This window comes from Mobula birostris, chromosome 15 (genome assembly GCF_030028105.1).
Source record: "Mobula birostris isolate sMobBir1 chromosome 15, sMobBir1.hap1, whole genome shotgun sequence".
NCBI lineage: Eukaryota > Metazoa > Chordata > Chondrichthyes > Myliobatiformes > Myliobatidae > Mobula > Mobula birostris.
Genome location: NC_092384.1, coordinates 45,120,829 through 45,145,998, shown reverse-complemented (window position 1 = coordinate 45,145,998; position 25,170 = coordinate 45,120,829).

Sequence of the window (25,170 nt, the reverse complement as noted above, 5' to 3'; positions counted from 1 at the left end):
ACAACCACCATGTAGGAGGCCCCAGAAACTGAGATTAATTCACAGCCACAATACTCACCTGCCAAGCAGAGTGACATCCCTTGTCAGGATAGACATTATTCCACAAGATTAAATTTTTTGGCCTGAATGGGCAAATGTAAAGTTTACTATGCTATAGATATCCATCCATAGTAGTTGTATTATATAGTGTACTGTGTATATAGTTTATGTATATAAGCTGAGATGCACTTGACCAGTGGCCAATACAGGCACTGGAAGTTTTGAGAGGAGGGGACTTCAATCAGGTCCACTGCCTGAGTACAAAAGGCAGCAGCGGGACGTTACAGTAAAAAAGAGTTTTGGTCAGTGACTAAACAGCGTTCAGGATTGATTAGCAAGAGCAAATTAAAGGAAGGCAGGGCAAGCACAACGGCCATCATCTGAGTCGACAGTGTCAGAGCAGTGATGTTGAGGCTTTAGCTCGTCAAGGCTTCCGTGAACTGAGGCTTCTGTCAGAGAAAGCAAAAGAAAAGAAAAACTCAACGTTAAGTTATTTTTTCTCCTTTCCTTCTATATATCTGCTCAGCTAGGATAGTAGAGATGCCAATCAGGATAGTTGAATGCTTCTCTTGTGGTACGTGGGAAGGCAGGGAGACCTCCAGTGTCCCTGATGACTACAACTGCGAGAAGTGCATCCACCTGCAGGTTCGAACAATCAGTGTTAAGGATTTGGAGCTGGAACTGGATGAACTCTGGATCTTTTGGGAGGCTGAAGGGTTGATAGGTAGGACGTATAGAGAGGCAGTTACACCCAAAGTGCAGGACACAGGAAACTGGGTGACAGTCAGGAAGGGGAAAAGGGTTAAGGAGCCAGTGCAGAGTACCCCTGCGGCCATCCCCCTCAACAACTGGTAGACTGCTTTGGATACTGTTGGGGGGGGGATGACCTAACAGAAGAAAGTCACAGTGGTTGGGTCTCTGGCACTGAGCCTGCCTCTGTGACGCAGAGGGAAGGGGAGAGAAGAGACACACTGTGGTGATAAGGGGTTTGTTAATTAGGGGAATAGACAGGAGATTATGTGGGTGAGAACAAGATCCCCAGATGGTATGTTGCTTCCAGGGTACCAGGGTCCATGATATCTCAGTCAAGTTCTCAGCATTCTTAAGTGGGAGGGTGAACAGCCAGAAGTCGTGTTCCACGTAGGTACCAATGACATGGGTGAGATGAGTGCCGAGGTTCTGCACAGGGAGTTCGGGGAGTTTGGTGCTATATTAACTGGCAGGACCTCCAGGGTTGTGATCTCAGGATTGTTACCCGTGCCATGTGCTGGTGAGTTCAGAACTAGGAAGATTATGCAGTTTAATACGTGGCTAAGGAGTTGGTGTAAGATGGAGGGCTATAAGACTTTTTGCCCATTGGGCTCTCTTCTTGATACTTTATAGAGCATTGGTGGGGCCTCACTTGGAGTGTTGTGAGCAGGTTTTGGTTCCTTATCTTGGAAAGGATGTGCTGAAATTGGAGAGGGATCAAACTGGAACCTTCAAAGGAGGTTCATGAAAATGATTCCAGCTTTGAACAGCTTGTCATGTGAAGAGCGTTTGATGGTTCTGGGCCTATATTCACAGGAATTCAGAAGAATGAGGGGTGACCTTATTAAAACCTATTGAATGGTGAAAGGCCTTGATAAAAGTGGATGTGGAGAGGATATTATCTGTGGTGGGAGAGTCTAACACTAGAGGAGACAGCCTCAGAATAGAGAGGTATCCTTTTAGAATGAAGAAGAGGAGGAATTTCTTTAGCCAGAGAGTGGTGAATCAGGCAGTTGGCTGTAGAGGCCAAACCTTCATGTGTATTTAAGGCAGAGGTTGATAGATTCTTGTTTTGTCAGTGCATGAAGGGATATGGGAAGATGGCAGGAGATTGGGGCTGAGAGGAAAATTGGATCAGTCATGATGAAAAGGCAGAGCAGACGCGATAGACCAAATGGCTTAATTCTGCTCCTGTGTCTTATGGTCATATGGTCTTATGGTCTTCCAGGAAAGCTGGGACCTGTACAGAAGGGATGGTTTGCACTTGAACTGGAGGGGGACTAATATCCTAATGGGAAGGTTTGTTAATGCTGCATGGAGGGGTTTAAACTAAATTTGCAGGGGGATGGGAACCATTGTGTCAGAACAGTTAGTGGAGAGGTTGTGGAGGCAGATGTTAGTGAGACCTCTGACAAAGTTAGGAATCAAAAGGTCGAGCATGGTGCGACTAATGCCCTGAGCTGCTTATATTTCAATGCAAACAGTATCGTAGGAAAGGCAGACAATAGTGCTGAAGGTGAAGTAGCTGGTTTACAAACAGAGGCAATGCGTAGTGAAGGGAGGCTGTTGATAAGGCAAAATTGTAGTCAATAGGATGAGTTGCAACTTGACAAAATTGACAAAGGTGAATACAGGACTGAAGGTGTATTTGAATGCGTGCAGCATACAGAGTAAGGTAGATGAGCTTGCAGCACAGTTTCAGATTGGCAGGTATGATGTTGTAGGCATCACTGAATCATGGCTGAAGTTAGATTATAACTGGGAGCTTAATGTCCAAGGATACACACTGTATCAAAAGGATAGGCAGGAAGGCAGGAAGGCAGGAGGTTGCTCTATTGGTAAAAACTGAAATCAAATCATGAGAGAGAGGGTTGGAAGGTGTTGAATCATTGTGGATAGAGCTAAGGAACTGCAACAGTAAAAAGACCTTGATGGGAGTTGTATACAAACCCCCAAACAGTACTAAGCATGTGGCCTACAAATTACAACAGGAGATAGAAAATGCATGCCAAAAGGGCAATGTTACAATAGTCACGGGGGATTTTAATATGCAAGTAGATTGGGAAAATCAGGTTGGTGCTGGAGTAAGGAGGGGTATTTTCTAGGGTACCTATGAGATGGCTTTTTAGAGCAGCTTGTGGTTGAGCCTACTAGAGGATCAGCTATTCTGGATTGGGTGTTGTGTAATGAACCAAAATTGATTAGAGAGCTTAAGGTAAAAGAATCTTGAGGGGAAAGTATCATAATATGATCAAATTCACACTGAAATTTGAGAAGAAGAAACTATAGTCAGATGTATCAGTATTACAGTGGAGTAAAGGGAATTGCAGAGACACAAGAGAGGAGTTTAGATTATGAGAATGCTCAGTCCTCATTTATTGTCATTTAGAAATGCATACATGCATTAAGAAATGATACAATGTTCCTCCAGAGTGATATCACAGAAAAACAGGACAAACCAAAGACTAACACTGACAGAACCACATAATTATAACATATAGTTACAGCAGTGCAAAGCAATACCATAATTTGATAAAAAACTGACCATGGGCACGGTAAAAAAAAGTCTCATGTCCGGAGTCGATCGACTCCCGAGTCCCCGATAGCAGGCGGCAAATGGGAGAAACTCCCTGCCATAAACCTCCAGGCACCAACAACTGCCGATGCATTGGAAGTACCCGACCACAGCCGACACTTCGAGCCTCTGACCAGCCCCTCTGATACAGCCTCCCGAGCTCCATCCTCTGCCAGGCACCTTCGACCTCGCCCCGGCTGCTGAGACACGCCAAGCCGAGGATTCGGGGCCTTCTGCTCCAGAGATTCCGATTACCACACAGTAGCAGCGGCAGCGAAGCGGGCATTTCAGAAGTTTCTCCAGGTGTTCCTCCGTACTCTCACGTCTGTCTCCATCAAATCAGAATTGTGCATGGTACCCTACTTGACAGATTACAGATATCATTCACCAGAGAGGTTGCGTGCGCTGCATCACGCCGCCATCTTCTCCTCCTTGGATCTTCATCTCCTTAGGAGATTGAGGAGGCTTGGTATGTCACCAAAGAACCTCACAAATTTCTACAAATGTACCGTGAAGAGCATTCCAGCTGGTTGCATCACCTTCTGCTATGGAGGGGGTCACTGCACAGGACTGGAAAAAGCTTCAGAAAGTTATTTTTCCTTTAGAATACTTAGTCCTCTTTGGGATGTATATAGCCTGTGCCTCTGAATTGCTTCCAGAAATTCAAGCCATTGCTACTCTGTCGTCATTCCCGCCAGTGTTCTTTTTTAATCAATTCTGGCTCTTGAACAAAAGGAGATAACTACAATCATTTAAGGACCCTTTTATCTTGTTATTTCTTGCGCTTTATTTATTGCAATTTATTTATATCTGTATTTGCACAGTTTGCTGTCCATTGATACCTTTTTAAGTTACTGTTCTATGGATTTGATAAGTTTGCCCACAGAAAAAGAATCTCAGGGTTGTATGTGGTGATATGTATGTATTCTGATAATAAAATTTACCTTGAACTTTGAACTTTAAAAGTAGCAGCAGCAGGGCAGCATGGAGAGTAGAAAGAGGACTGTTTACGAATAGCATCTCTGACTCCCTCCTGCTGGAAATTACCGCAGGCCATATGTACTGTCAATTACTGAAGAATGATTGGAAATCTTAATTTCAGAAATTCTTTTAACTGCTGTACAATTTGAGGTACTACATATCTGTTTATCTGATGAAAATAAGTACCTGATGTAGTTTAGCTAGTTGGGAAATTACATGTGTAACTTTAGTTACCATTAGTATACAAACTATATTAATTGTAAACTATGCCTGTGCCTGGGGACAGGTAAGTCCTGGGCTGGACATCCTGCTCAGTTAAGGAAGGTGAAGTGCTTCCCAAAGCCTCTCCTTTCCAGGTACAGTGATTGCCGCAGGACCTCTGTTTGGCTTACCCTGCAGGAGCTCACTCGCACTGTGCCCATAACAATGCCTTCATGTGGTGCCCTGTTCTTACTGAGTTTGCGATGTCATGGCGCGACTGAGTGTCCAGCGGTATAACTGGACCGGCAGACTGGGCTCATTAGCCTTGGTTGGCAGCCAACCTAGGAGTAGGACAATTCTGAATCCAAACCTGGGCAGATGGGAATCTTTAGCCTTGCCAGGCAGTCTGTGTAGGAGAAGGAAAGTTCCAATACTCAACCTACAGCCCTGTGGTCGCCGCAGCTGCCGCAGCTCACTGTGCCATTGCGGAACATCCCCTGGCCTAAAGGGTGTAATTGATCCACATGCGCCAATCCTCTGTATAAATCTATGCAGCGCAGGCAGGAAGAAAAGTCCTACAGCGATGGAGTTCCCTCCTGATCTTTGAAAGCAAAGAACCAGCCACATGTTTGTGCCTGACATTAGTGAGAGATTACACTGTAAGCATATGCAGTACCTATGTGAGGTCTGTGCAGGACGTTTACTCTGCTGTACACCTGGATAACCAGATTGAAGTAAAGCCAGAACAGAACATTCTCTTACTGAAGTAGTAATTTTTAAATGAGCAACTAAGTCCGGGTGCATCAATGTGTCACAGCCAGCCATAGTGTATGATACAACCCACTACTAAACGTTACCCCACATATCCCATAACTTTGTTTTTAAACCCCATACAATCAGTGAAGCTATTTAAAGCCATCAGTTAAATAGTCACATTAATATTTAGTTATAAATTCAACAATTTTTGAATTCATTTGTTTCTTAGTCCCCTTGTTAACTTAGCACAGCAAAGCTGCACCTGACGTCCCTGAAGTACCTGGCGCAAGCATTGGCTACTCCATTCGATCACTGCTCCCTAGAGGCCTGCCATCCTGTTTTGTAATTGTTGCCTCAACATTACTTCGAATAGAATAATTCACACGTTCCAGATCATTTTTTCACTGTCACCTGTGTGTATCTTAAACCTGTGTATAAGATTTAACACAAGAGCCCAATAATTTATCTCAATATTCAGCTACAATTGTACGTTATGTCAGTACAATACTGGATACTATGAACTCAATTGCCACAATTGCTACTTTGGTTCCTTCTTAAGGTTCCCCTTTGAGTATCTGTTTTTACACGATCTTGCACATTAACTCTCACTCTGTTTCACATTAGATTCCAGATTGTTTTTTTCTCTGCTACCATCTTTGAATCAACAATTTTTTTCCTCTAAGTTTCTCTTTCTGGATTATTGTCAGGGATGTCAAATCTGACATGACTTCTCTCAGTCGGTCTTGTCACACTCCGACTGTGTTGATCTCCTCAGACGTTAATGTATCCATTCTGTAACATCCTTCAGAGGATCTTCAGAGCTTTGGAACTGCAATGCAATATTGCGTAAGCACATTCAATGCAGTTTGTGCTTGAGTCAGTCTATTCAGATATTTCATAAACAAATTTGTAGATACTAAGTTCTTTCCCAGAGCTTGAGTTGGCTCGAGTTACTGCATTAATTTTTCAGGACCCAATCTTAAATCTTAAATCTCCTCATGCTTGGACAGAACTATAAACAGAAAATGCAGAATACTAAGTAGGTCCATCTGCATCTGTGGAAAGTGAAAGAGTTAATGTACTGGGTATGAAATCCTTAATCAGAATTGAGAAAGTGAGTTAGATTTCAATAGCAGAGAAAACAGGGAATAGATTCAACTTAATCTCACAGTATTGTACAAATTTCAAATTCAAAGCTAAAAGCAATTTATTATTAGAATACATTTATGTCACCATATACAATTCCAAGATTCATTTTCTTGTGCTATACTCAGTAATTCCAAAAAAGAATAATAATCATAATAGAATCAGTAAAAGACCACACCAACTTGGGCTTTCAACAAGTCTGTAAAAGACAATGAACTGTGCAAATACAAAAAGAAAGAAATGATAATAATAAATAAATAAATAACCAATAAATATCGAGAAGATGAGCTGAAGAATCCGTGAAAGTGAGTCCATAAGTTGTGGAAACATTTCAATGATTGGGCAAGTAATTTTGGGTGAAGTCATCCCCTTTGCTTCCTCATTTTTCCCAGAAACACAGGCCATTGCTGCTGTACTGACATCCCTGCCAGCAGCTCCTTCCAATTTACTTTGGCCAACTCCTCTCTCATACCATTGTAATTTCCCTTACTCCACTGAAATATTGCTGCATCAGACTTTACTTTCTCCCTATCAAATTTCAGGTTAAGCTCCATCACTAGTTCCTAAGGGTTCTTTTACCTTAATCTTCCTAATTGCCTCCGGTTCATTACATAACACTCAATCCAGTATAGCTGATCCCCTTGTAGGCTCAATGACAAACTGCTCTAAAAAGCCATCTCTTAGGCATTCAACAAACTCACTGTCTTGAGGTCCATTACCAACCTGATTTTCCCAATCGACCTGCATGTTAAAATCTCCCATGACTTCCATAACATTGCCTTTTTGACTCACCTTTTCTATTTCCTGTTGTAATCTGTGGTCCACCTCCCAGCCACTGTCAGGAGGCCCGTATATAACTGCCATCAACATTCTTTTACCCTTGCAGTTTCTTAACTCAACCCACAAGCATTCAACATCTTCTGATCCTATGTCACATCGTTCTACTGATTTGATGTATGTTCTAAGGAATACAGTCATAACTTATTAAATCTTTCCTTATAACTCAAGTCCTTCGGATCTGGCAACATCCTTGTAAATTTTCTCTGCACTCTTTCATTATTGTTTACATCTTTCCTGTAGGTAGCTGACCAAAATTGCAAACAGCACTCCAAATTAGGCCTCAGCAACGTCTAATACAACTTTAATATAACATTCCCATCTCCTGTACTCAATATATTGATTTACGAAGGCCAATGTGCCAAAAGCTTTCTTTAAGACCTTTTCTACCTGTGACACCACCTTCAATGAATTATGAACCCTTATTCCCAGATCCCTTTGTTTTATCACACTCCTCAGTGCCCTACAATTCACTGTGTAAGACTGTTTGTGAGAGTCTAAATCCCTCGGACTGTTGGGTGATCTGTAATATAGCCCCTTTAAAGTGGTCATACTTTTCTTATTTCTCAGTTTTCTTCATATCGCCTCAGTAGAAGAGTTCTCCAGTTTGTCTTGATGGAGCACTGCATGACATTTTCCCTGATGTAAAACAACCTTTTCTCTTTTAATCCCTCCCACTCTGTCATGTCTAAAACAATGGAACCCCAGGATACTGAGTTACCAGTCCTGCCCCTCTTGTAACCAAGTCTCACTAATGGTACAATATCATAATTCCAGTTGTTGATCCAGATTCTGAGCTCATCCGCCTTTCTTATGATAATTCTTGCATTGAAATGTATGCAGTTCGGGAGACTAGCCGCACCATGCCCAAAGTTCTGTTTCCTGACTTTGTCCGAGGTCTTACCAACATCTATCTCCACAAACCCTCCACCAACTGTTCTGGCATTCTGGTTACCGTCTCCCAGATGTTTCAATGTTTTGATGTACATGTGATAAACCAAGCTGATCTTTAATATATCCCCTATTCTTAAATGAGATTAATATACTCTAGCTGGGGACTTGATGGCTGCATGGGCATATGGGCTGCAGGACTTGTATCTGTATGACACTATGACCGGATACAAAGCAAAGAAATTCAGTTTACAGTTTTAAATCAACAAGGTTGCTGTTTCTGCTCGGTGTTTCAACAGTCTGACTTTGGGACGCAGCTGAGAATACCCCAAAGTAGAGTGGCCAGCCAGTTCAGCTTTTCCTTGCTCATACCGCCGGCATTTCCCAGCCAGTTTGGAATTGCACAGCATGCAATTACTGTGTAGTTTTCAGAAAGACTGTGTGGCTTCAAATTTGATGGCTTCACAGCGCAAAGAATGGATTTGAGGAGAATAGCATCCAGGGTTATATGTTGCCTGTTGTATGCTTTTGAACAAAGAAAAGGCAAGAGAGGCAGGGTGCAAAACAAATTGTTCTTTTGTTGTCGCTTCTTTTCTGCCTGACATTAACTTTAATCCCAGCATATGTATATCATTTTATTTTCTTTTTGTGAAACATGATAACATCTGATGACGAAATGCATAAAACACAGAATTAAGAATGTTAATAAGATAGCTCCATGTTGATTTTATTTTTCTTCTTTGTACAATAACCTGCAAAGCTCAGCAGCTTTCCTTTCCGTGGGATGAATGTGTTGACTTGATTTCTCCCTGATTATCTTGAAGCCTGTCAAGCTGCAGGGCTCTCCCCCTTCCTTGCTCTTTCTTCCTAATAGTCATGAACAGTATAGTCAATATTATTTTACTTGTCTCCCCACTGTGTGCATTTTCCTCTGATCATTTTAGACTGGTTTGACCATAAACGTCAGGAGGGAGGTTAAGATCTGAAAGTTCAGCCAAATGTTATCAGCCATGGAGATGTTGCTAACAGGAAGGCTGCACTGTCCCAAGACTACAGAGTCTGTAATAGCTTAGTATTAATGATAAAATCAACAGCTGTCACTGCCCAGGCAGTTGTGGCAGCCTGTAAATCTAAACACCTGCATTAAATCAAGCTTTGATTGTTATCCCTTCTCTTTGTGTCAATTTAATTTGTACAGGGCACTGTCAGAAGACTCACATCAGGTAAAAGAGATCTAAAGTTGAACAACCACTTTGAAAGTTTGACCCAGTTTGAAAGCTTTCGATCAGCATGGTCTTGCACTTGTAAATTGTGTGGATGAAATAAGTTATGCATATGATGTGTGTTCAGTAAGTTGCTGGAATCATCTTCTTTGGGGTAAGGACACCGTGTAAATGCTACACAACACAGAGGGAAATTGATTCTTGCTTTTTCCTTTTCCTCTGGTGGATTGAAAATGATAGCAAAGAATATCTGTACTGATTTTTTTTTGCAATATTATTATTCTACTTCTTTAAAAAATGTGATTTAATTCTTGAATGATTTTGCCAGCAATTAGTGTAGTGGTTTGCACAACGCTTTACAGTACCAGTGACCCGGTTTCTGTTTCTGATGTTGCATGTAAGGAGTTTGTATGTTCTCCCCGTGAACACATGAGTTTCCTCCAGGTGCTCCAGTTTCCTCCCACAGTCCAAAGATGTACTGGTTGGTAGGTCATTGTAATTTGTCCCATGGTCTGACTGGGATTAAATTGGGGGATTGCTGGGCAGCAGAGCTTGAATGGTCAGAAGGGCCTGTTCCATGCTGTGTCACAATAAATAAATTAATATGTGTGAACATTTTTGTAGGCTTCTGAAAATAGTGTCTATCCTGGGAATGAGAGTTTGGACTTAACTTCATGTAACGTAAGATGAGCTTCTGCCCATTACTTCATTTACTGTTTGAAATGGTACTGTAAACATGAGTATAAAGAGCACGATAGTGATTTGAAACAGAAGAAATTCTCAATTTAACAAATCACCTGTCATGATGCCATGGGAAGGCTCCAAGTAAAGCCTTTCACTTATGCACATGAAAGGAATCTAGGTGAAAAAGTTAATCCAAGGTTACTTTAAATTGCAGTACATTCCAGAAGCTTAGCTAGAAAGTGTTACTGAAATAGTCTAAGAACTGACAAGGTCTTTGATTCAGATTTTTGTATATGTTCAAATATTATTTGAGTTTGCACCATTCCTAACTCACTCTGTCATGCTGCTATTATTTAAAAATATATATTTATGTTTCAAATATCGCAATGTCGCATTAGTTAAAAAATATCATTGAGATTCTCAAAAAAACACTTCCCTCAGAAATAGCATAGACTGCTGCATTATTAGCTCTGACTGTGACTATCAGGAAAAGTCTTTTCAGGCAGAAGAATGGGACCCATAAAAAAGTCTAGATTTAAACATTCACAGTCAAAAGGAAAATAACCAATCATCTCTGCCGTAAATTCGGGTTGGTAAATTTGCTTTTTCTAAATGATACCCTGTACCTAATATCCTTTGCCCTCATCTCCTCGCATGGTTGTCCTTCTGCAGCTGGGGAAAATGAGGTAAGTCAAACCACAATCTGTCTTCTTCAGAACCACTGCTAATGCCACTCGTGCAAGGATAAGAAATGTTCCATCCAGCAGCTTGGCCTAGAATGTACAAAATGTGTCTAGTGAGATCAGACATGACAATCAAGGGTGGTAATCAGGCTCACAACTCTCTGCATGGGAATAGATAACCCTAACCACAACAGCTTTCTATCATTTGTGAAAACCAAGTTGTCGTGATTTGATTTTCAATGGCTTTCTACTCCAAAAGCTCATAGAACAGCAGCATTGTCATACGGAGTTATTTCAACATCTCAGGAGTCATCCGAGAAAGTGTAATGCAGAAAAATGCAAGTTATCTGTCAAACAAGGAATCCAGAGGAAATCTGAGAGAGTTAGTCCAACAGTTCATCTGCCTATTCTGTTTGAACCTGTGTCAATATGTGACTCATTAAGGGAAGAGTGTCATTTCTCTCTTCTGCAATTCGCGGACCACAGAATTATCAGACTAAAGACTACAAGAGTAGATGAATGGTAACTAAAATAACAAGATGGGAAGAAAGAATTTTTTTCCTTTAACACCCCATTCTTTAAGAGTAATCCAGGGGAGATTGAAAATTCAAAAAAAGTGTACAAAATGATTAAAACAATGTAAATACTATTTTGTGCATTTTTCATTTTACACAGTATAAATACAGTTTTGTATATATTTCAGTTTATGCACAATGTTATGCAGGACATGGAGAAGTAATGATTGCAGGCAAATTTTCTCTCAGTGGAAAAGCAGCAACTATACTTTCTGAATCATAAAACTGGCCTGTTGAGTTAATGTCTAATACAACGGAACTGATGAGATGGGATTCTCATTCATACCAAAAAGAAGGTCTTTCACAAAATTGTGCATTTGTTTATATCTATGGTAGATGTAATTTGCCACATTGATTTCAGACCTATCTTGATTACCACAGTTCATGCAGGCTGGGGTCTTTCCCACTGCAATGATCTGAAATAACATTAACCAACAAATGGTAGATTGTCTTGATCAGTTGGAACGAAAGTGTAGAGACATAATTCTTGCCCATAATGCCAAGGGTAAAATGTGCCGTACAGTCTTTGGTTTTATTTGATGGCCTAGTAGTTTTGGAAAAACAATGCATTTTGTTTTCGTTTTCCATGTTCTCAGCTTTAAATTGAGGAGTTCCGCCTATGTTTCCTTAGGCCACAGTACAGAATTTTATGGTATTAATGTTTCCACCTCACAGTAAGATCCTGTAGCATACTGATCTCCCAAATAACCCTGCCTGGTTTAATATTCCCAAGCATCTTTATCTGATTCAGTGCATCCTGAACAATATCTATTAATGTGCCGATCCCATGTTAATATGTGCATACATCTCATGTTAATGGATCCAGTCAGTCATCAGATATGGCTAAGATATCAGTTTGCTTAAATTTATTTACCATGATACAATATGTATTGTTCGGCATGTGTCACTTTGCAGCCTCTTTAACTCGAGGATCAGAATTATTGGATCTTATGACTCCGATTTTAACAAAAAAACAGGGTGGGTGCAGGAAAACCAGGTTGGAGCCATTATTACCTCCAAAACTGACCATTCTATAGATTATTCTCATAACCTGCACACTATAAACTAGTCATTGAAAAATTCCAGACCATCGCCCTGTGCTTGTGGCCTAGATTGGACACCAATGAAGAGACAACTTAATTACACTATTCTTATCCTTGTTTTTGAATCCTACTTTGATATCACTTCATCTTATCTCTATTCTCACTTCCCGCCTGAAAAATCCTAGATATCAAAATTTTAGCCACTTGAGCATCCCTGATTAAAATTCATCATTTCACCAGCTGCTGCCCTGTCTCCTGTAGTGAAAAAGGTCCTTTAAGATCACTGATATCAATTCCATTCACAAAAACAGAAAATCTGCAGATGCTGGAAATCCAAGCAACACGCACAAAAGGCTGCAGGAACTCAGCAGGCCTGGTAGCATCTATGGAAAAGAGTACGGTCAATGTTTCGGGCCAAGATCCTTCAGCAGGACTGGAGAGAAAAAGATGAGGAGTAGATTTAAAGGGTGCGGGAGTAGAGAGAGAAATACAGGGTGATCAGTGAAACCATGAGGGGAAGGGATGAAGTAAAGAGCAGGGAAGCTGATTTGTGAAAGAGATTCAGGGCTGGAGAAGGGGAATCTAATAGGAGCAGACAGAAGGCCATGGGAGAAAGAAAAGGGGTGGGGGAGGGAGCACCAGAGGGAGGCAATGGTGCAATGTGAACCCAATTGTGATCAAATAAACCATTTTAGTTCAAGATTATCATAAAAATTGAAAGAAGAGTCACCCTGTTTCTTGAGCAAAGGTAACATGAAAGTATTTAAACACTTTTTGCAACTAGACTGTAATGCATTTGAACCTGTAACAAAAATAAAATTGGTCCTGGGTAAGAATGTTTGTATTTAAATGCATGCGATTATAACTGCTTTGAGCTAACAAGGTACATAGGCACAAGTAAACTTGATAGCAAACGTGTAGGTGCCTAGAAAAATTTCATAGTCATTGATTATGGTGCCACGGTAGGGAAGTGGTTAGTGTGACGCTATTATAGCTTGGGCCGTATTGGAGTTCGGATTTCAATTTCAGTGCCGTTCCGTGAAGAGTCTTTTGTATGTCTTCTCTGTGGAAGGTGGGGGTTTTCTTTGGGTCCTCTGGTTTACTCCCACAGTCCAAAGGCATACTGGATGGGTTAATTGGTTATTATAAATTGTCTCGTAATTAGGTTAGGGTTAATTGGGGTTGCTATGGCGACGTAGCTCGAAGGGCTGGAAGGGCCTACTTCTTGCTGTATCACTAAATAAAATAAACATTTACAGTCAGAGGGCAGTGGGAAGGGGTAGATATTGGCCTTTCAGTCCATCCAAATTGCACCGACCTTCAGACATCCTTTTATACTAATCCAATTTTATTCTTTCCAAATTCCTGTCAGCTTTCCCAAGATTGTACTCACCGACATTAGGAGCAATTTGCCGTGGGCAATTAATCTACCAATATTATTTTGCATATACATTTATTTCATGGGTGGCACGGTAGTGCAGTTGTTAGCACAATGCTTTAAGTACAGATGACCAGGGTTCAATTCCTACCCCTGCCTCTCAGGAGTTTGTACGATCTCCCCGGGACAGTGTGGGTTTCCTCCGGGTGCTCCGATTTCCTCCCACAGTCCAAGACATACCGGTTTGTAGGTTAATTAGTCATTGTAAGTTGTCCAGGGATTGCAGGGCGATGTGGCTCGAAGGACTGGAAGGGCTTATCTGTGCTGTATCTCAACAAAAAAATACAATAAAAAATCTGTGGCTGGGCTTGAGCAGGAATAGCTATTTGCATATGACATGAATACAAGGAGGATAGATAAAAAAAAGAAAGGAATCTTAGAAACAGCATATTAAGTTTGGTATTCCAGGCACGCTTAAGTTTGTAAATTCATGCATTTAGCAATGGCGTATTCATTCTGCACTTTAACATCACGTAACTATATTAGTGCTGAACCCTCCAGTAATTAATAGCATTTAGGCCCCAGAGTAGTCAGGTTTGATCAAGTAGACACAAAAGTAATTTAACATGCAATCACATGTTCTGAAAGGGCTTTTGAGAGCAGACTGTTTGTGGATGGACATATGGACGCATCTTCATTGGATTGTTAGCCACCTTAGAGTAGTTAACAGTCAGATCAATACAGCTCCTAGAGCTATGATAAAATGGGTTCGACAAGCTCCTCTGTGGCTGAGAACAGAGTATACACATTGATTTCTGAGGCTGATGTAACCCATTTACCTATTCAGCTTTCCTATAAAGAAGGTGTAAGGCTATAAGGACTCTTGGGAGCAATACTGTCTGTAAGTAGGTTAGCACATACTTTAAAATGTCTTAATCTGCCTTACAGTTATTATTGAGATACATATAGTAGTTTTTGTTAGTAAGTTTCATTGTTTTCAAATAGTATTAAAAAAAAATTGTGTATTTTCATTCAAATTCCCTACAGCTTGGATATTGCACAATATTCTGTTCCTTTCTATTGAACTAATGCCAAATCCTCAAATTAGGTCCATGTGGAAAAGGACAAATATCTTAAATGACAGTGGAAAGTCTGATATTTTTCTTTTCATTATAGCATAGAAAGTAACTCATGATGATGTTGCCTCATTGTGGTGCAGTGCTGAACAGAAACAAATGTCTACTTGCTGCAAAATGGCTGAGTCCCTGGTTACAGTATCTGCTTTTTTTCTTTTTCCTTCCCCTTCCCTCTTCTTCCATTCGCCACGCTCTCTTCTCCTCACCTGCCAATCACCTCCCCCTGGTGCCCATCCTTCTTCCCTTTCTCCCGTGGCCTACTCTCTTCTCCTGTCAGATTCCTTCTTCTCCAGCCTTTTACATTTTCCACCCACCTAGCTTCACCTATCACCTTCTAGCTTTCCCTCCTTCCTCTCCCCCATCTTTTTACTTGAGCATCTTCCCCATTCCTTTCCAATTCTGATAAAGAGTATTGGCCTGAAACGTCGACTGTTTATTCATTTTCATAGATGGTATCTGACCTACTGAGTTCTTCTAGTATTTTGTGAGTGTTGGGTTACAGCAAAGGCCGTGAGCCACAAGTCATAGAAATAAGCTTTAAGTGACCAACTTAGAGTTGTATCTTAAAAAAAAGTCAAGATCAGCTACTTAGCATAGCTTGCAGCTGTGTTCTGTTAGAAAGGATGTTTAGTCTTCCCAAAAAATAAATATGATTGTTTATCCCTTGGTTAGCCCTGTTATTATTCTAAAAGCACACTCCTCGCCTTTAAGTGAACTTGACAAATGTGCACATTCCTGTTCTAGGACAACAAGACGCTTCATTGAGAAGGGAAGCATCTAACGTGAGTTCCTTTAGGCATCAGTGGTGAACCACCATCCTGAACCATAGCCATCCTTGTGTAGAAGATAACTGGATGGGGAAGTCCAGATTTGCATCCAGTGATACTGAAGGAGTCGTCATTTATTAACAAGTCAAAACACTAGGTTTGGAAGAGAAACATCGCTGCAATGGTGTTCTCATTGTCTGCTTTGCTAGTCCTCTCAGCTGTAGGTTGCAGGTATAGGAGGTGTTGATGAAGAAGCCTTTGCAAATCGATGCAGTGTATCTTGTGCACTGCAGCCATGCTGCATTGGCAGTGGAGGAACTGAACGTTCAGGGTGCTGGATAGTGTATCAGTCCACTGACTTGCTTTGTCATAGATGGAGTTGACCACAGGTGATTTTGGAACAAGACTCAACAGGGAGGTGGAGAATATTCAAACACATTTCTGATTGCATTCATGCAGCAGAAAGTCTTTGGGAAAGTCAGAACCTGTTTTTTTTATAAGTAATTTATTTCTGAGATCTGGGCAATTGTGACAAGTGCTAGTGAATGGGAATATCTGGTGTCGAGGGTCAGTGACGTGGAAGGACAGTGAAATATTTCCAAGTTAGGTTAGTTTGAATGTCAAGGGTAGATGATTAGACTCTCTTGCTGGAGTTGGTCAAGTCAAACACGCCTGCACTTTTGAGACAGCATAAGTTTTATTTGCACTTATCAGTTCACGCCTGAATGATCATGTTGTTAGGTGTGGGCTGTTTCATTTGGACTGGAACAATGAACAGGATTGAACATAATGCTGGCATCAGCATCAGGTGAGTCACTCGTCATTGGACGTTCCGTCTCTAACCTGTTCTAGTGGCTACAGTATTTTTATGACTGGGTCAGCGAAGCTTCTGATATGTGGTGAACCACCTTCTTCCCCATTACTCCACCCTCTGGGTGTTGATGTTGAGGGATTCAGTGATGATAATGACTTTGAAGATCATGCAACTTTTATTAAGCTCACTTCTGTTGGAGAAAATTAGTCCCTAAAGCTTGTCTGGCATGCATGCTACTTGTGCATGACTGAATATTGTCCAGATCTTGCTGAATGTTGACATAAACTGCTTCATTAAATGCAGAGTTATAGTTGCAGCTGGACACTATGAAATTAACAAATAACAACCTTACTCCTGCCTTATGATAGAAGGGAAATCATCAAGGAAGGAGCTCAAGATGTTTCTATGTAGGACCCTACTGTTTAGAAAGTTTACATTGTTGTTTTATGATGGAAATAATTGGCTGCACCTGCCTTTTAACTCCAGTTATCAGATTTCTTTTTTGAAATTGAAACATCTTCCGATTAAAAATTTGTAAGATGGAAGCCATTGCCTCTGTTTCGTTCACAAAGGTGATTTCCCAGCTACCAACTTCACTTCTATCCCTGAAATCAATCTGAAATTAAATCAGACTGTTCATAGTCTGACCTGATCCCAACTTGGTATTTGGACCTTAGATCCATTCTGTCACTATCTCCAACTCTGCTGCTGCTCAGATAATCTGTTGATGAAACTCTTGTTCACTCCCTCCCTCTGTTGCTTGACTTGCCTAATCCAGCATTTGACCTTTGCTCTTTCTGCTCTGTAAACTGCAGAAAGTGAAATCTAACATGGATAATGTCCAGTTCATGAAGCTTGCTTACCTAGTTTGGCTCCCAGTAAACCAATTCCTAGAGTAGAAAATACCCCTCCACTTTCAAATCTCTTTGAAGCCTCACACTTCTGTATTAATCTCCCAGAACCCTCCAAAATTTGTGCACAACTCCAATTTTAGAATTTGAATATACCCAAATTTCATTCCTCCACTGCATGTAGTCATGCCTTGAAAAGTTTCAAATTTTGGGATTCCTTTCTTAAAATTCTACTCAACTAGCTAGTTTTGAAAATGCTCCTTAAGACTTCTATCCAACCCTTCAAAGAAAAAAAACATTTTATTTTCTCCCATCATCTAATCTCTAGGAGTTGCATCACGTAATCAATTGTAGGAGTTTCTCCCAACAAGAAATACCCCTTCTTCAAATTAGTTTTTGGTTATTGGCTCTAATATTTTTTTCAGATGATGTTGTCAACTTTTTTTTGAAGTCTAGTGAGTGCTGTTGATGGATCTTGGGACATTATAATTAGATGCTGTTAATATTGTTACTATGCCATACCATAAAATTGCATTTAGACAGAATGGCTTGCTTGTCCATTTCAGAGGTCAGTTAAGTGGTTTAATTTAATTCAAAGGGTAGTTAAGTGACTTAACACAGTAGCTTCATTGCTGCGTATCTGCACTGTCATATTAGATTACAGCAAGACCAAATGGCAGATTTCTTTCCTAAAAGGACATTCATGGATATGATTAGCTTTCGTGACAAACCAGTTGTTTTATGGTCATAGTTACTAGTACTAAATTTTTACTTAATTAAACAAGTTCCCCAGCATCATGAGTAGAACAGATCTCAAGTGTTTGGATCCAACAGTCAAAACCATTGGATTCCTGGTTTAGTAATTTGACCACTATTTTACCATTCTTATCAATGTGTATTTTGAAAGATAACCATCTATAAGTAAAATTCAGAATATCTACCCCATGATAACATGCAGATCAATGTGTCATATTTCTTAATCTTTCTCTCTTCTCTTTCTTTGCCAAAAGTCAAATTTATTTCCCGTGACTGCTGTTTAATTTATAATTGTTGGAGTAGGAAGCAGACCTGATTTTCATTATTTCAAAGAGAACTTAATTGAGTTTTAATTTTAATTCCAGATCCATGCTTTACCTTATAGCCTGCTCCTTGTATTTTGAAGTGAATCATTTCTGTAGTAAAAGGTTTTGGGACCAATGAAAAGTATGACAGAGTTATCTGAAGAGATATACTTGTCATGAACTTTCTCCCTCAAAGTGCAGGTGAGACTTGGTCATTTGAAAAATTCAGAACTGAAGTGAGTAAGAATGTGAAAGGATCTGATGCAACGGTACGTAAATTGAGTTAAGCTCTAGAACAATTAATTGCATTGTAGAGAGGGCTGAAGGCTCAAAGAGCCTTTTCTTATTCCTGCAAGCTTTTGTCAAATTTCAGACCTACTCTGCCAGATTCTTTTAAATTTCACTGCTTCTGAAAAGTGTTTCTCTTCTGGTAGCCCAAAATTAGTGATGGAAGTATATGACTAGGAATGGTGATAACCAGTTAAGAATACCCTCAACCACCATTGGCCATCAATTGCAGTGGTCCAAAGATAAGCAACAATTAATATGGGCAGTGAAAGAAGTGTAACACTTACCACACAATAAAAGCTGATTTTATCTTAATGGATCAGGCAGAGAAGTGGCCTGAATCCCCCTAAGAAGATTTGTAGCTCAGTGGCATCTCTGCATTAGGGTTTTAGAGGATGGTAGAACTTGATAATCTGGGTTATAATGAGGAACTAGGTGGGTTAGCTTTATGTCAATGGAGCAATACACACAAAATGCTGGAGGACCTTGGCGGGCTGGGCAACATCTATGGAGGAAAATTAACAGTCACCATTTTGGCTGAGGCCCTTCATCAGGGCTGAGTTCCTCTGGCAGTCTACTTGTATGTTGTGAACCTCATTGGAATCCTCCCCTATACTAGGTGCTGAGCCAGCAAATTAGTTTGCAATGCATTGGATTGTTCTCAAGAACGATGTAGGTCTACTGCTCCTCACACTCATATTGTTCCTCAGTTTTAGTGCAGTTGATCATGTCTCCCATTTCCCAGCGTGCTGACTCACTTCTTTAGTTCCCGTGAAGTTGTACCTACAAGTGCCTGCATACGAGGTATTCACTCAGTTTTAACTCACTTTTAGCCCCTCTTCACTGATCTTTCTGCAGTGAAAATTGAAGCAGCTGACATGTGAGCTATTACTTCAGCAATGAGGCCAACAAAATGACTGTCTTCTGCCCTGTATGAACTCATGGTTTTTCCTTCCCCCTAAGCTCTCACCGGACATAGAATAATACAGTACACAGCATACAATGGGCTCTTTAGCTCACAATGTTGTGCTGATTTAAATAAACCTACTCCACAAACATTCGAACCGCTCCCTCCTACACGCCCAAGCCTCTCCCTTTCCCTTACATTCATGTGCCTATTTAAGAACCTCTTAAATGTCCCTAAGACCACCTTGGCAATGCATTCCAGGCACCTACCACTCTGTGTACAACTAAACTACCTCCTGACATCTGCCTAAATTTTCCTTCACTTTGAACGGATAACCTCTGATTATGACCGTTACTGCCTTAAGAAAAAGGTGCTGGCTGTCTACTCTATCTATGCCTCTCATAATTTTATACTCCTCTATTAATTCACCTCTCATCCGCTTTTGCTCCTAAGAGAAGAAACTAGCTTGCTCAATCTTCCTCTAAACCAGGCAGCATTTTAGTAAATCTCTTCTACACCATCTCTAAAGCTTCCATATCTTTCTTATAGTGAGGTGACCAGAAATTAACACAAGAGTGGTCTGACTAGAGTTTTCTAGAACTGCAACAATATTTTGTGGATTTTGAACTCATTCCCCCAATTGATAAAGGCTGACACAACATATGCCTTCTTAGACACCTGATCAGCTTGTGCGACAAATTTGAGAGATCTATGGGTTTGGACCCCCAAGATCCCTCTGTTCCTCCACACTGCTAAGAATCCTGCCATTAAGAATCTTGTCTATATCTCCTTGTAACCTATGGCAATTTTCTACCAAAAGTCCTGCTGTCTGCAAACTTACTAACCTACCCTTCCACTTCTTTATCCAAGTCATTTATGAAAATCACAAAAAACAGATCCCTGCCACACACCACTTGTCACTGATCTGCACAGAATCCTCTCCATGTACTACCATCATCTGCCTTCTGAGGGCAAGCCTGTTCTGAATCCTTATAGCTAGGTTTCCATGGATCCCATGCTCATAACTTTCTGGATGAGCCTACCCTGGGGAAATTGTCAAATGTTTTTTTCTAAAATCTATGTACAATACATTGTTCTGCCTTCATCAATTTGTTAGGTCACTTCCTCAAATAATTCATTCATGCTCATAAGGCATGACCTGGCCCTTAGTAAACCATGTTGATTTTCATTAATCAGACTATGCTTCTCCAGACGCTTGGAAATCCTGTCTCTAAGAATCTTCTCCAATAGTTTGCCCTTCACTAGGATAAGACTCACTCCCAGGCTTATCCCTATTACCTTTCTTGAACATAGGAGTAGCAGTTACTTCCCTCCAGCATTCTGGTTCTACTCCTGTGGCCAGTGAGAATGTAAGGATCATCACCAAAGCTGCAGCAATCTTTTCTTTCGCTTCTTATAATAACCTGGAATATATCCCGCCCGGCCGCACATCCACTTTCATAAAGTCAACATGTTCCAGTGTAACAGACTGTCCTATGCTGTCCTCACGTTCATCAAGGTCCCTCTCACTGGTGAATACTGAAGCAAGGTATTCATTATGGACCTCATCTACCTCCTCCGAACTCGAGATATGTTTCCTCTTTCATTCCTCAATGGCTATACTTTCACTCTAGTCTTACCCTTGGCCAGTAGGCTTTATAATGAGTCAACCTATAGCCAGGGAACTGGTGATCCTCTCCTGTTAGACTGTTTGAGGTAACTTATTTTTTATTCTTTCTTAATTCCCTTCTAATTTTTTTAATATATTCTTTTAATTTTTTTATTACAAACAAACAAAAAAAACAAAAAAAATACAGCACATCTACAAAAACCATGACCTTAACAAAATCAAATTAAATATTGAGCAGCAGAAGGGAGAAAAATATAAAGGCAAAAGTAAACACACACAGCAGAGGTGCACTGCCCCAAAAAAAACCTCAGTCCTCACCCCGTAAGAAAGTCCGATACAAGGCCCCATATCCAAAGATGTCCCCTCTGTCCTCATTACATAGTCTCAGTCTCTCCAGATGTAAAGTATTTACCTCACCCCGTAAGAAAGTCCGATACAAGGCTCCATATCCAAAGATGTCCCCTCTGTCCTCATTACATAGTCTCAGTCTCTCCAGATGTAAAGTATTTACCAGTTCTCTCAGCTACAGATCGTACGTAGGCTCAGAGTCCATTTTCCACATTTGCAGGATTAACTTCTTAGCAATCACCATTCCAAACAATACAGCCTTTTTTTCCAGACTTATTGGTTGAAGATAGGGAGCTTGTTGCTCCAAGGATGGCTATAAGTGGGTTTGGTTCCCACCGCTTCCCAAAAGCCTCAGAGAAACAGTGAAAAATACTTTTCCAGTATGCACAAGGCTTACAACATGACCAGAATGCATGTGACAAGTTACTGTTCACAGATTTACATCTATTACAAACTGGTGAAACATCAGGGTAGAAACCGTGCAACTTCTCTTTGGAATAATGGAGTCTATGTATTGTTTTAAACTGTATAAGTCTGTGTCTGACGTTGATCGAAGAATCATTTATACTCTTTAAACACTCATCCCAGACGTCCTCTGTCAGTTCTAAACCCAATTCATCCATCCATGCCTGTGTGAGACCTGCAGTATTCACCCGAGCTCCATTATGTAGGATCTGATAAAAATAGGATACGCACTACCAGTAGCAGGATCAAATTTATTTATTGCCTCCAGGGACTCATGTTTGTCTAAAACTTCAAAGTTAGGTATATATTTCCTAACATAATCTCAAATTTGTAAATATCTAAAAAAAACTAGATACAGGGATATTATAAACTGCTTGTAACTGCGCAAATGAGGCAAAGTTTCCATTAATATATAGGTCACCTACACTACAGATGCCTCTCTGTTTCCAGGTAGAAAAAACAGTATCATTCAGGCCAGGAAAAAAGGAATGATTGTCACAAATCGGAGTGTCAATATAAGGTTTTTGGGCCTTAATATGCAGTTGAATCTGTTTCCAAGTTCTTATAGTGCTGCCAATCACGAAGCTGTTACTAAAATGTGACTTATTAACTGCAGTGGGGCTATTAAGGAGAGCTGGTAAGCAAGTCTTCTTACAAAGCACTCGCTCTATGAGTAACCATACTGGGCACGAGTCTGAGGTAGAGGGTAGGCCTTTTTTCCCACCATGCAAGAATGGATAGGTGGGCAGCCCAGTAATACATTTTAACATCTGGTAGGGCAAAACCACCTTCTTCCTTGGCCTCTGACAAGTGTTTTTCGTAATTCTAATGACTTTATAATTCCAAATGAAGGGTATAATAATTGAATCCAATTGCTTAAAATATGACAGAGGAATAAAACATGGAATTGACTGGAAAAGATGAAGAAATTGTGGCAGTGCAATCATCTTGATTGTGTTAGCCCTTCCCACGTATATTTGTATATCTGTGACTTGTAATGCTTCTGTGACACTGTAATTTCCTTTGGGACCAATAAAGTATCTATCTATCTATGTATCTATCTATCCATCCTCCTGTTCTTCACATAGGTGTAGAATACTTTGAAAGTTTCTTTAATCCTACTTACAATGGCCTTCTGATTCCTCTTCTAGCTCTCATCCCTTGTTCTTACTTGTCATTAGGCAACCATTTGGGAGTCAGGGTATACTCCTGGCATTGGAATAGGAGTCACAGTGGAGACACTGCAGTATATTTTCCTTCGATTTCAATGGAAGTGAAAAGCAGTTGAGTTTCTGCCCTGGGCACCTGCTCTGTAATGTTAGTTTTACACTCAGGTAGCAAGCTGAAAATCTGCTCTATGTGTTTCAGAGTGCGGTTTCTGGGACCTCAGAATTGCTTTAAACATCGGAAACCACATTTCAGAATCTTTAAGATAACTCAATGACAATACACTTCTCTCTACAAATCTCAAATATAGACTGTTTCAGTTCATACAATTACAAGGACCTTTATTGTGGTGTTTTATGGCCAGAAGCTTTATGGCTCTAGGGATGAAACAATAACAGTACTCAATGTGCAATAAAATACTGTTTGTGCACAATAACTTCAAAATTGTATAAAATTTAGTAATAACTCATTTTCTGATAAGCCTGGCAGCATGCTCATAAAGTGCCACACAGCATGTTGTTTTTTTTATGCTGGATTCTGCTGCTAACATTAGAAAACATAGCATCACAAAGTGGTTGATAGGTAGTCATTAGGCACAGTTACACTGTAATCCATGGTAATCTGATGTACATGCTAATTACAACACAACATTATTCGCGTGCAAAACGAATTCTCTATCCATGTATTACTTAAAGGCCACAATTATCACAGTGAGAATTGGGGTGGTTCTTCATTAAAAATAAATTTTTATGACAAAACCATAATTACTCTTACCTTCATTGGCTTGGATAACAGTACCTATTGTATAATTTTGTACATTATTTTGGTCTTTGGAGACCCTTAATTACGTAGTATTCAGCACAATGACCGCAAATTTCAGTTTATGATGGTGAATTGCAACAAGGGATTTCATCATCAAATATGCTACCTCTTTATGTCCTTAAACACATTTGGCTATACTTTCGCTTCTTGGGTATTGCCTGATTTTTTTTCTCTCTGAAGTTAGCTTTGTGTTTGATGCAGTTTTAAAAGTGCATCTATATCTGACACTTAGGCAGTTAAAATACAAAGCAGCTCTTTTCAACACATTTTATAAGAAAAGTGTCCCGTTAATGAGATTTACAGGTAAGCTACGAAATCAAAGTTACAAGGAGAAATTTAAATTTTCATCAGTAAGTTGGCATTAATGCCAATAGTGATTTGTAGATTTATTCCTCAACATCCATTTTCTCAATACTGGTATTATGTTGAGTAGTGTACTACCAGATGACTATCAAAATTATTATTTAAATACACTTCTAGCTCTTTTTCTATTAGTTCTGCCAGGATTGAAGTGCTGACAGGAATGATGGTACAGAACATAAATTTATTCTATAAAGTAGAGCTTTTTGTTGTTCCACATGCCTTGGGTAAACTTCGTCAATATTTAGATAGTGAATGTCAGCAGATTATTTGATCCAGAAAGCAACACTGCACTTTCTGTTCTGACCTAATGACCGTACAGACGCTGTTCTATCAAAGGGTGTGGGTTAGCATTCAATGTTGGATTCAATTAGAACCCGAGCTGTGTCAGAATTATGGGGAGTATGTGGTTTGGTAATGATTGCAGAATGCAAGGGAACTGGGTTGGGTTGGGCTAGGTTCCCAAATTTGATGATGAAATGTCTTTCCGTAATTTTTGCACACAAAAGCAAAGCACTGTTGATGCCGAAGATCTTAAGTATAGTAGAAAATTCTGGTAATATTCAATAGATCACCAGCACCAATGGTATTTTATCACAGCCACGTCATTATGCAGTTTTGGCATGACAGAGGCAATGGTAAAGTAGTAAACGCTAATGCTGGCATTTGAAGGAGTTGGTAACTGTGTAAGATAGCAATGAATGAGTACAGAAAGCTTCACTTCATTTCAGTAATACTGACTTTATTGAATTGTTGGGCCATTGAGGAGCTGGAGGGAGGAAAAATCTCCCC